Genomic DNA, 15,907 nt, shown 5'->3' on the forward strand with positions numbered 1-15,907 from the left:
TCTCTCTCTCTCTCTCTCTCTCTCTCTCTCTCTCTCTCTCTCTCTCTGTCTCTCTCTCTCTCTCTAGATGCGATTGGACAGTGTGGCAGGCAGCAGCTACTGATCCAATGATACGCACCTATAGTTCCATGAGGACGCACAGACTGGCGAGAATGGAGAGCAGAGGACCGACCTGTGCAGGGAAACACACGCACACACACTCACCCAAATCCACACACTTCCACAAAGCGCATTGGTGCATGAACACACATGGCTACACACATTTTACACACACCTGTGGAAGGTCCCATTAGACGTAAAAAACAAAACAAATAATGCACAGACAAATGAAACCTTGTGGAAAAAAAACACTCAATGCATGCTCACACAAACCTGTAGCAAACACGCACACACACACACACACACACATTTTAACACAAATGGTGCTGGAGTACAGAATGACCTCTTCAGGACCAGAAGAGGTGATTCTGTCTCTATTCAGCTCTGCCTGCAAGCGGTTTTCTCCCTTAGGCCGTGTGTGTATGTTTGTGTGTATGTGTGTGTGTGTGTGTGTGTGTGTGTGTGTGTGTGTGTGTGTGTGAGTATGGTAATGCAGTGGGTCTGCAGTCGCTACTAACTGTGTTTGGGAACACTCCTCACGTCAGCACAGCCTGCCGCAGCAGCATTCAGAACTTTCTATTCCTCTCCTCAACAATCTTCCATCCATCTCTTTGTCTGCCTGTCTGCCTCTCTGTCTGACCGGGCAGTTGTATGCTTATTCCTCTGTGATGCCCTCCACTCACATCTCCTGAGCCCCCTCCCCCTCTCCTTTCCCCGATCTTTTAAAGCAGGTTGTCTAAGTATATCTTTTAAAAAATGCAAAATAAAGACACGCACGTCAATTTGCAGGAAAATGCTTTATTTGTCCAGAGGAGGGTTTGAGATGTGATTTAGAAGGATGACACTGACCTATAGTCTAAGCTTTACAAAGCCACAGGGCATTACATTCATTCATACTCAATGCATGAGTATCTAAGGCTGTGCTCAGGCTCATATGGGATTAAAAGGTTAGGGTTATTGCCAGACGTCAGCCCCGAACAACCCAAAGAAGTTATCAATAAAATCCGTGGAATAACTCTAAAACCGCCAAGCTATGAATGTAAGGGAGTAAAAATAAGATATAGCAATTTGCACAATCTGAAGACACACCACGTCTTCTCAGTTGAGAGGGGTAAATAAGGTGTCACAAGATTTGAGACAAACAGTTTAGAAAGCATGCTTGATTCTCTGTTGTGAATTTTGTTGGAAATATTACCCAGCTGAAGTAAACATGATGATTTGGGGTGAGCTTGGGTTAAGTATGATACCAAAACTCTTTTATCTGGGTAAAGGACATAAAGAGACCTCTGAGTTTGAAGTTAAAAATTGATTCAATGATAAGTTGCTTGCAGCAAAACAATTTGTGAGAGTGTAGAATATTTCCCAGATAGTTTATTTCCTGTTGCAGTGTTAATATGCAGTAATGTGAACAGCTGACAGGATGTGAACCTAGACCCAAACTGCCAGATATAAATAGAGAACGGGATCTGTTAAGACGGCGAGTCCTCGTACTTGGATGTTGGGACTTTAAGGGGCAAAGTGTCCCCTATGTTTGTCATCACTCTCCTGTTCTTGCCATTCCTGAGGAAATAATTAAATAGACAAAATTATGAGGCGGCATCCCTTGTCATTAATGTGCAATTTGCAAAATAAATGTAATACATTTGCAGAAAGAAGATATATACATATATATGTAATAAGGTGTGTTTAGATTTGATGATAGTCTTCATATCAAGATAATCAATCCATAGCTGATTAATTATCACAAAGCCTAATAAAGCCTCATTCCATTCACAAAGTCCATGTAGGCAGGAGGTCGAGGTGGATGGATGGGTCAACAGCTGTTTGCTTCCCGTTTCCTACTGACAGTCGACATTGGATTTTTTAAAGTATGACCGCAATCGTCCTCTAATCTTAGCCATGTGTTTATTATTATAACCATGACAACAAAGGTCCCCGAATCTTGACAAAGTTATTTTAACCAAAACCACAATGTATTCCTAACCTTGATGAAGTTGTTTTTGTGATTTGGTTTTGAAAGAGACAGACAAATGACGTCGTCCTGCCGATAAGGGTGTCAGATCAGAAAACTCGTCTATGTGTCGCTCTGTAGTGCAGGGACCACAACACCTTCTCAGTTTCATTTGGAGGACTTGTTGTGTAATCATGGATTTAATAACATACAATCAATAATAACATATTGTATACATTAAGTACATACACAGACAGTCATCAGTCCATATGTGCGCGCACACACACACACACACACACACACACACACACACACATTAGCCTTCCTACAGTACATGCACAGACTGCCACCAACCAACAAACTGCACACTGCCTGACGTATGACACACCAGTATTCATCATAATAGTGTACATAATATGTGCACTGAGAATAAAGCAGTCTCATCAACACAGAACAATATAAAATACACATGTGTACACTCTAAACAATTAAATAACCAGTGACAATCTTATTATCTTAGTATCTTATTGGAAAGTTGGATTACAGTATGTGATAGTAGAATAACTGGGTTTTACGGTAATTTTACAGTATATACCAACATGTTACCGTTTATTTACGAAGGGTAATAAAATCTGCTACTTTTGCATTTAATTCCCAACAACTAAAAAGAAAAGTAGAAAACACTGTATTGTATTGAATTCACATTCACTACAATATTGCTGAAGTTTATTACTTTTCCTCGTTCATTCATACAGATGACTTCGTAAGACAATTGATATTAGGAATAGTCCAAAACTGAAGAGGTACTGCATGTTTAGAAGAAAAATAAATAGTTACACACACATTTACTCATGTAAATGTGACCTGCATGAACTACATGACAGTGTAAAGGAGAAAGAGAAGGGGAGGAGAAAGAGAGAGTGATTTGTGAGGGAGGATTTGACTGCCTCACTTCTTCATCGCCTTAGAGACACACTTCTGAACATCGTCCCGTTCCTTCTGGTTTGCAGTTCTACAGTCGTCTCTATAAAAGCACAAATAAACACAGTTAACCAACGTTACATCTTCATAGTATGATTGGGGATTAATTTTACTAACGTTAACTTGGCTGGCTATGCTGTGAGCTAGCTAACGTTACTACAGCTACTTGAGCTCGAGCTAGCTAATGTTACAGAGCTTGCTTCGCCAATTTAAGCAACCTGACGTAATATAATACAGACCAAATGAAACATTATCTGAGATGTTAATTGTTCAATAATCATGAAGACAAAATACTGGACACTGTCAATTTCCTCTGAGAAGCCTAACTTTACCTTTACCTTGCCATTGTTATTATTATTGCTCACTGACACTGCATATGCTACAGGGTCCAGGATTTGATGCTACACCCCTGAGTGAAACTTCCTGTTTATTCTAGAATAGTTTTATTTTCTGAATGATTCAAGGAGCCAGATAGGACCAACTGTTTTTCCGAACTAAACAGGAAGTTTAGGAGAATAGAATATACCACAAACAAGCAAACGTCGCTGTAAACTGAATAGGGCCTATGCAGATTACCCACACTCCTGTGCAGAGTATATCTTTAATTTCATCTTTTGAAGAGCCCTCTCCTGTTTGAGTCATTATGTCATTACAACCAGAAGCTGGAGCTGAGCTGCAGCAGGAAGTCATTTGGATGGAGATAAGTGGAGCTCAACTCATCTCTGGCAAGCTTCAATCCAATTTAATCTCTGATTTGAAATCACTGCCAGTATCTATCTTAAATTACTCAGATAAAGCATGATGTGCATTTAGGAGATACAGTGGACAATCATCAGCATAGTAATTGAGCTCAGTGTCGTTCTGGCAGTTGAGGTAGCCAAATGGTAGCATAAAGTGAGAGGAAAATTGTACCTAAAATAGAACCCTAAGGTACAAAAGAAGCAGTTCAAGTTAGGAAGTATGTACGTGGATCTAACAAAGGATTATATTATCTTCTTATCAACCACTAATTGAAAGAAGGGCATTTCTATTCAAAAGGCAAGACAAATCAATCCCAGAGACATATGTCCACAATGTCAATAGGGCCACGTTTCCTACTTGTGCTCTATTGGGACACTTCCATGCTTCACATTTGTATGAATGCAACGCCTTATGCTACCCGAAGAAAAGTGTCATCCTTGACATGAGTTGCAACCAGAGCAGCTGACAGACTGAGCATCCTAATTTCACAGCAGAGGGTCCCGAGTGCTCCTCTGGTCATCCCAAGTGCTGCTAAAAAACCCTCTGGTCAGTCCGGATGCCCTACACCCCAGGTCACCCCCAGGGCCTCTTTGGTCATCTGAAGCGCCCTCAGGTGCCCTCTGGTCGGCCCAAATGTCACTGTGCTTAGCTCAATTGCTGCTCCTGTGTGAAACCGGTGCAAAAACCCTTGACCCGCATTCACTGGAGAGGTGGCTCCTGTTAAATTTCACCATTACCCAATATAAATCAGTGTCCAGAGACTAAGCTCATCTGTGCACACAATTTTTAATAATATTGCTTATATGTTTCCTGTCCTAGAATTCTTATTTCTCTGTTTTCGTCTCCAAACCTCATCAGTCTAAAACATCAGCCTGTTTTCTACAAGTGTCCTGACCTCTAAACCATTTAATTTCATCTGTGAAACCACACACATACACACGCACACAAACTTTAAGTTAGTCACAAGCCTGTTCAGGTTCGGGGCCTTTTTAACATTGCACAATGCATCTATTTGTCTGTTCATCCATCTTATTAAATTAATGTCAGTTCTTCTCTCCATCGCTTAGTCCAGATTAGTCCGCCATTCATTCATCTCCCATCCCTCCAGCTTTTCTGTCTCTCCTCCAACACATTTGCTCTGTTCGTCTATTAAATTATCTCTCCGTCGCTCATCGGCCCAACTCTCTTTCAGTTCACCCATTACTCCCACAGCTCCCTCTCTCTTAAAATATTCATTGATGTCTTAAACACTTTTTCTGTCTCTTCGACACACACGACCAATCCTTAACTCGTTCCCTGCTCACACATTAGATAACATCAGATATTTTTGGGACACACTAGCAAGGACAATTAATTTACATTAATTCCTGTGTATAGTCACATAATTCCTTATTTCATTATAACTTATTATTCTGAAAATGCTTTCTAATTTAATGCTTTACTGTAATATAATATTATGTAATATACTGTTTGTATTATAACAGCCGTAATTGTTGTAATTGATACTGGCATCATGACTGGTGTTTCATTTGAGTTATTTTCTAATCTGTAAAGAAAAATCATAAAATCAAGTGGATGTTTGTCGTGCTGTAATCTCAATAGAACCCCATCAAAACTGTGCAACAGGGGAAAGCAGAAAATGTTGTGTAAATAATTTAAAATAAATGCCAAACAACAAGTTTTCTCCTGTCATTTGATTACTTAAATCTGTTGTAAAGATGCTGCTCTTAAACTACATTTTAAACCTGTTTTTAATGGACAGTTATCAAAGCTCACAGTTACTGAGAAAACCTTTTCTTATTGCAGTTTACTGTCCACGAAAATGCAAACACTCACACACACACACACACACACACACACATAGATGAACACAATTTACACATGAAGTCATCTTCATTAGAGCCATCTTCTCTTATTCAGACAACGTGATTAAAATAAAAACAAGTGCTCCATCAATGGTCGCTGCATTCCCGACTTACATTCTTAACATGAGATCTCATTTAATTCATGAGTGTTCCAATTAAATTTTCAGTCAACCTGCATAGCGCTGTCTGAAAGCCTCTCTCGTCCTGCCCTTCTCCCTGACCATGGTTCACTGGTGTTATACCCATCATATTATTTGCCTGGCAGTCAAATCAAGTAAGATTTATTTATAAAGCACTTGTCACAAAGTGCTTTGTCGCAAAGAACAAAAAGACACAAACGGATAAGAAAACAAGGGCCAATAAAAGACAAAAGCAAGAACACACACAAATGTATTGTATGTGCAAATGTGTCTGTCACAATTTATCCTCATACAACGGTTCATATATGGCGAATATATTAAAGCAAACAGAGTCTTTAAAGGAGGCATAACACAGAATGTAAGAAAGCAGCCATAAAGAGATGGATAGAGAAAACGCTGCTCTTCATGAAGGAAGCTTGAAGTACTTAATGGGCATGTAGTCTGACACATTGTCTGAAATGATTAAATGGGCGGACTGACATGTAGATCTGCATACTGTGAGAGGAAATTACAGCACAGTATCTGAATTATAAAACATCCTGAAGCTATGGCAATAGACAAGGAGAGAGAACAGAGACGATGTTGTGAATCTAATTGTCCTGTTCAGACTAGTAGCAGGTCTATGCATTCGCTCTCTCTCAAGTACTTAACAGATAGTCACGTAAGTGCATCTAACCAGTTTAGTCACATGGCAGAAAATCAACAAATGGCTCCAAAATGATCCAATATCTAAAAGAGTGTATCACATGAGGTATTTACAGTGGGTACGGAAAGTATTCAGACCCCTTTAAATTTTTCACTCTTTGTTTCATTGCAGCCATTTGCTAAAATCAAAAAAGTTCATTTTATTTCTCATTAATGTACACTCAGCACCCCATCTTGACAGAAAAAAACAGAAATGTAGAAATTCTTGCAAATTTAAAAGAAAAACTGAAATATCACATGGTCATAAGTATTCAGACCCTTTGCTGTGACACTCATATTTAACTCACATGCTGTCCATTTCTTCTGATCCTCCTTGAGATGGTTCTACTCCTTCATTGGAGTCCAGCTGTGTTTAATTAAACTGATTGGACTTGATTAGGAAAGGCACACACCTGTCTATATAAGACCTTACAGCTCACAGTGCATGTCAGAGCAAATGAGAATCATGAGGTCGAAGGAACTGCCCAAGGAGCTCAGAGACAGAATTGTGGCAAGGCACAGATCTGGCCAAGGTTACAAAAGAATTTCTGCAGCACTCAAGGTTCCTAAGAGCACAGTGGCCTCCATAATCCTTAAATGGAAGAAGTTTGGGACGACCAGAACTCTTCCTAGACCTGGTCGTCCAGCCAAACTGAGCAATCGTGGAAGAAGAGCCTTGGTGAGAGAGGTAAAGAAGAACCCAAAGATCACTGTGGCTGAGCTCCAGAGATGCAGTAGGGAGATGGGAGAAAGTTCCACAAAGTCAACTATCACTGCAGCCCTCCACCAGTCGGGGCTTTATGGCAGAGTGGCCCGACGGAAGCCTCTCCTCAGTGCAAGACATATGAAAGCCTGCATAGAGTTTGCCAAAAAACACATGAAGGACTCCCAGACTATGAGAAATAAGATTCTCTGGTCTGATGAGACCAAGATTGAACTTTTTGGCATTAATTCTAAGCGGTATGTGTGGAGAAAACCAGGCACTGCTCATCACCTGCCCAATACAATCCCAACAGTGAAACATGGTGGTGGTGGCAGCATCATGCTATGGGGGTGTTTTCAGCTGCAGGGACAGGACGACTGGTTGCAATTGAAGGAAAGATGAATGTGGCCAAGTACAGAGATATCCTGGAAGAAAACCTCTTCCAGAGTGCTCTGGACCTCAGACTGGGCCGACGGTTCACCTTCCAACAAGACAATGACCCTAAGCACACAGCTAAAATAACAAAGGAGTGGCTTCAGAACAACTCTGTGACCATTCTTGACTGGCCCAGCCAGAGCCCTGACCTAAACCCAATTGAGCATCTCTGGAGAGACCTGAAAATGGCTGTCCACCAACGTTCATCATCCAACCTGACGGAACTGGAGAGGATCTGCAAGGAAGAATGGCAGAGGATCCCCAAATCCAGGTGTGAAAAACTTGTTGCATCATTCCCAAGAAGACTCATGGCTGTACTAGCTCAAAAAGGGTGCTTAAGACAAAGGGATCACAAATCAATTGAGTTATTGGCTCTTAAGCATTCATTTAGATTGGCTGAGGATTCTGCCTCATCTGCTGTTTGTCAGCCTGTTTTATTGGTGTCTATGGGTATAATACAAAGTATTCAACTATCAGTCTGATTTTATTTTATATACAACATATTTTTAAGACGGTTAAATACATCACCCACATATTAGTCACTATCCAAACTATTGTTTCTAGCAACTAATACCTTTGTTTTTGGCTCACATTGGCATGCAGTCACAGGCCAAAATTTGATTTCCTCTGGATTTTGTTTTAGTTCATTTCCAAAATTTCACCTACACACACCCACGCTGTGGTGCATGTGTAGGCAGGGGTCGGCTATGAAGCCAGTGATTTTCTGCGTGGTACGGGCCAGATCAGTTCAGTTGCTGCACTCTTGCAGGTTGCAGGAGCGTATGAAGTAGTGGTGCATGTAGCACTGGCTTCAAACAGCCACAGTCCTTATTGGTATTTCTCAGAACGTTAGCGGGGGAGGGGAGGATGGCGATTGGGCAGTAAATGGCTGATGTCAGATGGAAACGGAGGGGGAAATGGAGCAAGTAATGGAAGGTTGAATGAGATGGAAATGAGGAGGAAAAGGAGAAAAGAAGATTAGGAGACCAGGAGTAGTAAAAAAAGCAGGGTAGACAAAGGTCAATCGGTGGTGCAGGTGAGAGACAAAGAAGACAAATGATTGAGAGAGGAGAAAAGAGGGAAAAAAAAAAGAGGGTGGGAAGATTGAGCTAATAGAGGGGGCTGAGGGTGTGAAAAAAATGTGAAAAGCAATTAGAAAAGGTGAGAGCGCTGCAGTGAAAACAATGAGGTGTTGCAGAGAGGGGTGTTTTATCAATCTATAAATAACAGTTTTGTGCATCTGCTGCGGTGCAGTGCAATGGATATGGATACAGTATTACACAGGTGAAGAGGAGTATCGATTGACTGTGTACATACATCCAGAGGCTGAGAGGAAATTGACATGCCAGATACTTGTGTGGGGAGAAAACAAAAGCCGAATAATTAGTCATTCTGTGGACTGTTTGGGCAGAGGTTACAGCTAATAAAGAGCTCCAGACAACTATAGGGAAATTGATTGTTCACAGGACCTAACGAGCCGAGAATACCTTGTTTAACTGTTATCATTTAAACATGAGATAAGCAGAGACTAATAATCAGATCAAATTTCCATTTGGTTATACTTTATTAATTGAGTGACTGAACAAATCGGAGATATGAGCATTGATTCAGACGTCGGGACCAGGCTATCCCCACGAGGAGTTACGGAATTCTGACCCTATGATCATTGTATTGATTGACTGATTACTTGACTGACTGACTGGACGGGTTGATTGGTGTCTTGTATATTGGTCTGAGAATAGAAGGCAGGTATGAGGAAATACAAATAAATGGCTTTTTGTTTTTTTGTAACACATTCATCAATTTATCTGAAACACAGAACCACTGTGGTGCATAATGCATGAGTGTTAGTCCCCTGAAAGAACACATTCTTGGTCTATCACCTGAAGCCTATAGCGTCTATTCATTTGTACCTCATAACCCAATGTTGGTAATTTTGCCTTTGCCCCCAGCGGATTTACATTCAGCCCATGTAAATCCACAGTGCCTGAAATTGAGGTCCATGTATCGCAGCCCTAAAGGGGCCTCCTGCTGTCATCTCACATCAAATAGAAGAAGAAGCTCTCAGCGCTCAGGATTTCAAAATATATATTTGTGTCGCCACAAATGTGCGTGAGGTAAAGCTCCGGTTCCTCCAACAAGAACACTGGATTGAAGCAGCGAGTGCAGTGTGAGAGGGTTATGTTTGTGAGTGTGTTACGGTGTACATGTGTCGTCCTCTTTATCTGTGTCAGGAGATTTATTGTGGACGGTACCTCTGAGCTACAAACAGCCACAGTTGTGGCTCAATCAAGAGACCTGTGGACACTACTAGACGGCAAAGCCTCCAGGAGTGTCGGTGAAATCCTGTTGTTTAACTTGAAGGTCCCTCTATTCTCTACCGCCTGTCTCATTCCTCTGTCAGCTTTGTGTTGCGACTGGGCATGAGTCTCTGTTTAAAGTCCCTGTGTAGAAATAAGTGCATCAACTCAGATTTGTCGAATCAGTATTAATTTATGCAGAAGCTCCTGCTGTGTTTACTTAAGCAGTGTTCCAACATAATTACCATTATAATTTAGATTCTTGTTGAGAAAAGCCTTTTCATTAGCGTGACTGCTTATTGTCAACCAGGAGGATGGGACTTTGTTTAGGTTTTGTGAATGCGTGGGAGGTCACAAAAGTAATCATGCACACCACCAACGATCATATTAACACACAAATATCACACCTAAGATCTGATCAATAACTGGTTGATACCTGTCACCATCTCAAGCATTTTTTTTGCACAAGGAAATGGACCACAAAATGAAACTTTTCAGAGGCTCTCAACCTGAACAATACGAGTAAACTACAAGACAAGATGAAGACAAGACAAGAACCTGGTTTAAACAGGGATAGTGAACACGAGGGTTGTGTTCAGGACCTTTCTAGGGAGGAGAAGCTCAGTGATCGATGCTGCTGGCTGTCGACCTCGGGTTTAATGTATTCGTTTGTGTGTTTGAGAGTCACTGTGTGTGATTGTGTGCAAACCAACCTTGGTGGTACAAGCATAGCTCGCACTGAAGTAAACGAGGCCGACGGGCCTTTTTTGTCCAATGGTTCATAATCTCCAATGTGGCTATGAGCACTGCCTCTATCTAAACCCTCTGATGTTTCTACGACAACCTCTTTTCGACAGTATGCCTTGCCTTCCAACTCTCACGCACACAAGCACACATATTCACACACACAAACACAAACACAAGTGAACACATGATTACACAGAGCCCAGATTTAACGTATACAATATGTATGTGCATGTAATGTAATGGCATGTTGCATGTTGCATGTCTTGTTCTTCTGCAAACATGTGGCGGAAAGAGAGCTCATACCTATATACACAGAGAGAATATGGTTTTTACAGTCAGGAGCATTAAAATAAAATATTCTATGGTCAGGACACTTCTAATAATAACAATGCAGTTGTACCCTGAGATGGTGTCAGTTATTTATGTACTTGCTTGAAAATAATACATTCACATACACAATAAATAAGACATTTTAGAAATAGTCCACCACTTATGTTCTTCATACTCTCATTTCTTGGCCCATTAGGAAGAACATTTTTGGTATAGGTAGCTACATTAATCATCAAAAGCAGCTGCTATAGGGATATAATGAAATCTGACTACAGTCTATGCTTATTTCCCTCATTAATGAAGTCACTGACCCAAGTGAACTGTGACCTGTGCGGCGGCAGCACATTCCCTAAACAGGCTGATGAGCATAACTGGAAAGATGTCGTCCTCCTTCCATGGATTATTATAATGGGAAATAGATAGAAGAAGCAAATTAAATGGTTGTAATAAACCTCGGAGGGGCTGCTGCTATCGGTGGAGATCCCATTATGGTGATCTTTCTCCAACAATAGCAAAGTGGCTTCAGTTGCAGATCAGAAAACACTCTTATTAGTCAGCAAACAATCTATTTTGTCATGCATGTATTAGGACTTGTTGGTCTTACCAAGAAGATGAGACAATTAATATAAATGTACTATCTCAGGTCAGTAACGGGTTTAGTCTAGACGAGCTAGTAAGTGGACATATTGATGTAGTATAGCCTATAATTGAATGCATAAAGTCCAGTTATACTGTCAAGTGTTACTCTGAGAAATGCAGGAAATCACAAACAGAACAGTTTATAAAATGTCGATGAATAGAACACAGCAGTGTGATATTATGGGACAAAGGAGTGACATATGCTTGTGGTAACCTAGCAACTCCTGAAGTGGAACGGTAGAAAGCAGCATAGTTCAGCTCAGAATTTGATGAGGGAGAAATGCTGCTTTAGTGTTTGAAATATCTGTCTTCTTGTGGCTATTTATCTTTGTTTTTCATATGAAAATGAATTCAATAGTGCAGCTTGGGCAATAATGTATCATCCACATTCATACCAATAAAGCATCTTGGAATTAAACTGAACTGAGAAAGAGAGGAGCAGCACGCAGACACTCAAGCTTACATGTGTGAATAGAGGCACACAAGTGTGAAAGAAAGAAAGATAAGAAGATGCAGAGGAGGATATGGTGAATACAAAGCAGAAACAACTCAATTCAAAATGAGAGGCAAAGAATTCCTGCTAGTACTCCATTTGTGCTGCGCCCCACTGAGTCCATTTGCCATAGATTGTTTGTCAGTTGACTAATAAGAACAACAGTTTAGGGGCAAAGCAGGTCGATAACAGCCTCTAAAGCAAAGCTCTCTTTGCACAGATACAGATCACAACTCTCAAATTAAAAGCCTAGGACTAAATGTATTAACTTGTCGAAACACCCATTGACAAAAAAAGATGTTCCATATCAGAGGACATATTTACAAATGCCTCCCTGTGGATTTAGAGATACTTTGGCCACAGAGAGGTATTTGGTCTGGTCTCATGGAAATACCCAATGGAAATGCCATCATCAAATCCATCCAACCATGTTACACTTAAAACCTGTGTCCTCTCTATATACTTCATTCATGATGAATACTGATGCGTTGTTTCTGGCAATTGGTCGTAAAGGACACACTGGAGATAAGACTCACTGTGAGTTTGTGTCTATAGGAGAACAAACACGGGTCAGTGTTGTCGTACAACAAGCATTCAATAGTGGCAAACTAAGAGACAACAGGGGACAAGCCAACAGACAGCCGCATGTATTCTCAAAGTCAAACATGTCCTGCAGGAAAATAGAAAAATAACCAAAACAATGACACATCAGACTTCCTGTCCTCTCTGTAATACAGCACAATGTTGCTGGAAACAGCGACAGACTGAAAATAGACATAGGAGCTGTTCTTTGTGTTAAACTGTGACATAGTAGAAACAGCAATGCATTGCATTGTATTTGATAGTTGATACAGCACATACTTAAATAAACAAACTGCATGCTATAAGAGTAAAAATCACAAAAGCTGCAGATTTCACTATTTTTCTGATATTAAATGAAAGTCCAGTCTCTCAACAGAATGGACCTGATCACCTTCTGATAAGGGATGTAATATCCACCTATAAGCAACTAAAACGAGGGTCATAATGTCATAAATTGCCTGATTTTAATCTCTCAGGTTGGTGTGGGAGATTGTGGGCTCCATTTAGTTGGACTGGAGTCATGTGAGCCATGCATGAACTCCACAACGGCCTCAGCGACTCTATGAAGTTGCAGATCTAATCTATTTTTGCATGGAAGCCATACATTTCTTGTCTGTCTTGCTTTGTCAGGGAATAGTGAGTTAACTTTAAAAGAGCTGTATAAAAATGTGTACAAGTACGGTCAGAGGTAAAAGTCTGAGGACAGCAGCAGTGTGAAAATGTTTGTTGCTGTCGCTGAAAGTGAGTCAGCGTTTAACACCTTGCATGAATAAAATGTGCTAAGTGCGGTCCGTTGAGAGAAGTGCCTGGGACAGTGAAGAGACATGTGTCGTTTCTGCTGCTTCAATACCTTTGCCACCAACTGTATTCTTGTAACATCACGAGAACAATATGTATGCGGTCCATGTTGTTTTTAGACAGCCTGCAACAAACAAGACACCCAAAGACAGTTACGGGTGCTTTCTGGCGTACACCTGTAAACGATTAAGATGTGACTTTAACTGTAACTGCATACCGAAGAACTCTCTCAAGAGTCATCCAGTTCACGTTTAAACGGCTGGGATGAATAGAACATGCAATTAGTCAGCATGTGAAGCCAATCACTGTGGATTCATTAAATCTGGCTCATTAGACGTCTCATCCTCTGTCTTTCTCATCTTCTTTGTATCTCCCTTCTACGTGTTTCATGTGTCTTTCATTATTGCCATTGCCATAAATCTTTTGAAAATGAAGATGATCAATACACTGGGAATCATTTTTCAACTGAAAGCATATAAATGGATACTCTCTTTTGATGAAAAGACAAACAAACATAATCTTATAAAAAAAAGAAGGTGCACTGGTAGGGAGTAACTAATGAATGAGTACAGCCAAAAGGATCATGTTTATAATTAAAGATTACACCAGTTTATCCAGGAATAGAACTCGTGATCTCGAAGTAAGCTGGGGAGACCACTCAACTTACTAATGTGAGTACCTCACAGCCCTGTGGCAAGTATGAATATTTCATCAGCCAGTTGCAGATTTCAATATTTGATTAGCCTGTTGCAGGTGGGTAAGTTGTGAAACCTTGATATTTTAATCACATGCGGAAGAGTCCCCACGTGGCGTTTACTCTTACATTGTTCAATATTGTTGTAGCAGTCTGTAGGCTTAGCATGCAAACTTTTCCTTGACCTAAATATCTAACAAACGCTATAATAGAGCTGTTTTTTTTATTTGCCATTCTGTTTTGTGTGTGTAACACATGAATATTCTAGTTGTGGGAAGGAAACGCATGCAGGTAACTGTCAAAGCACCAACATGAAATGGCAGCCACTCAAACATTACGTTGTTCCTCATGAAGCAGAATGCACGCTTAAACACACACATACAAACCCCAACACCCGTCTACCTTGATGCTTTTGTTGTTTAAGTCAGCGACGAACCAGATATTGCTACCACACAAGTGCCAAGCACACACACACATGCACACTGCTGAACCACTCTACCTTGTTGTATCATGACCTTACATCGCTTTGTGACTGCCACACACTCCTGATATTGTCACCGTGAGTCCTAACATGGGCGATGGACTGGAACGCCCATGACTCGGTAATACACACGTCTCAGCAGTCGGGTTAGGTTCTCAAGTGTGATCACTGACAGACAGTATACAAACACACACATACACAAACACATATATATCTCTCTGAGTAGTCAAATGATCTCACTAAAACCTAATTATTTAAGGTTACGATAGATTTGATGGAATGCACATGAAGAATATATGACTTTGCCGCCCACCGTCAGTTAGATTTGAACGTGATACCACTGAGGTTTCAGCAGCGAGTCTCACCTTTGACGTTCAAACGCATGCTAAGTTAATCAGTGTAGAGACAAGAGGAACTTTCCTTCCCTGCAGCTAATGTACACACACACTCACATATTAACCTTGATCTACCTTGATCTTTGTGGACGTCATCATGGGTACTCCCTCCAATCCTGTGACAAACAACACATACACACACACACACACACACACACACACACACACACACACACACACACAGAGCATTACCTCTGCTCTCATTCTCGAGCAATGGACTGGAACTAACGTACACTTTCCTGCGGCTGTCAAACACACACACACACACACACACACACAGGGACAACGACAAACAGGACATGTGCACAAACACATGCACACAACATTTCTACTGTGTTTGTTGAATGCAAGAAAAATACACAACCTTACACAAACACACACACACTATGATCTCTGACTCACACACTCTCTCCCTATAGAAATGAATCACTTTGAGTCTATTGAGCCAGACACACACACACACACACAAACTATAATGTACTACCTCGATGTTCTCATCATTCACACCAACGCTTGCTAAAGTCGGGAGGCATCCGTCTCTGTGGCTGACTTCATAGGTCAACTCTGCAACAGTGGCCAGCATGTCCTCCGCCCATGTGAACGGTGTTTGATGACCCAAGTCCGGCTAAGATGACAAGAAGTCACATTTCAGCATTCAATTTGTAAATTTGATATGAAATTACGGTAGATACACATCGCACACATATTATAATACAAATGCAAGAAAACTTGTCTCTGCCACACAACGGAGCAACCTTTTGCTTTGATACTTGACTGTTTGCTCTTTTTTGGGTAGATGGGTTGGTTTTGTTCATTTTCTCAAGAAGTGTTGCGTCAAGTAAAGTTCAG

The sequence above is a fragment of the Anarrhichthys ocellatus genome, unplaced genomic scaffold, assembly GCF_004355925.1.
Source record: "Anarrhichthys ocellatus isolate YVR2014 unplaced genomic scaffold, GSC_Weel_1.0 scaffold20, whole genome shotgun sequence".
Lineage (NCBI taxonomy): Eukaryota > Metazoa > Chordata > Actinopteri > Perciformes > Anarhichadidae > Anarrhichthys > Anarrhichthys ocellatus.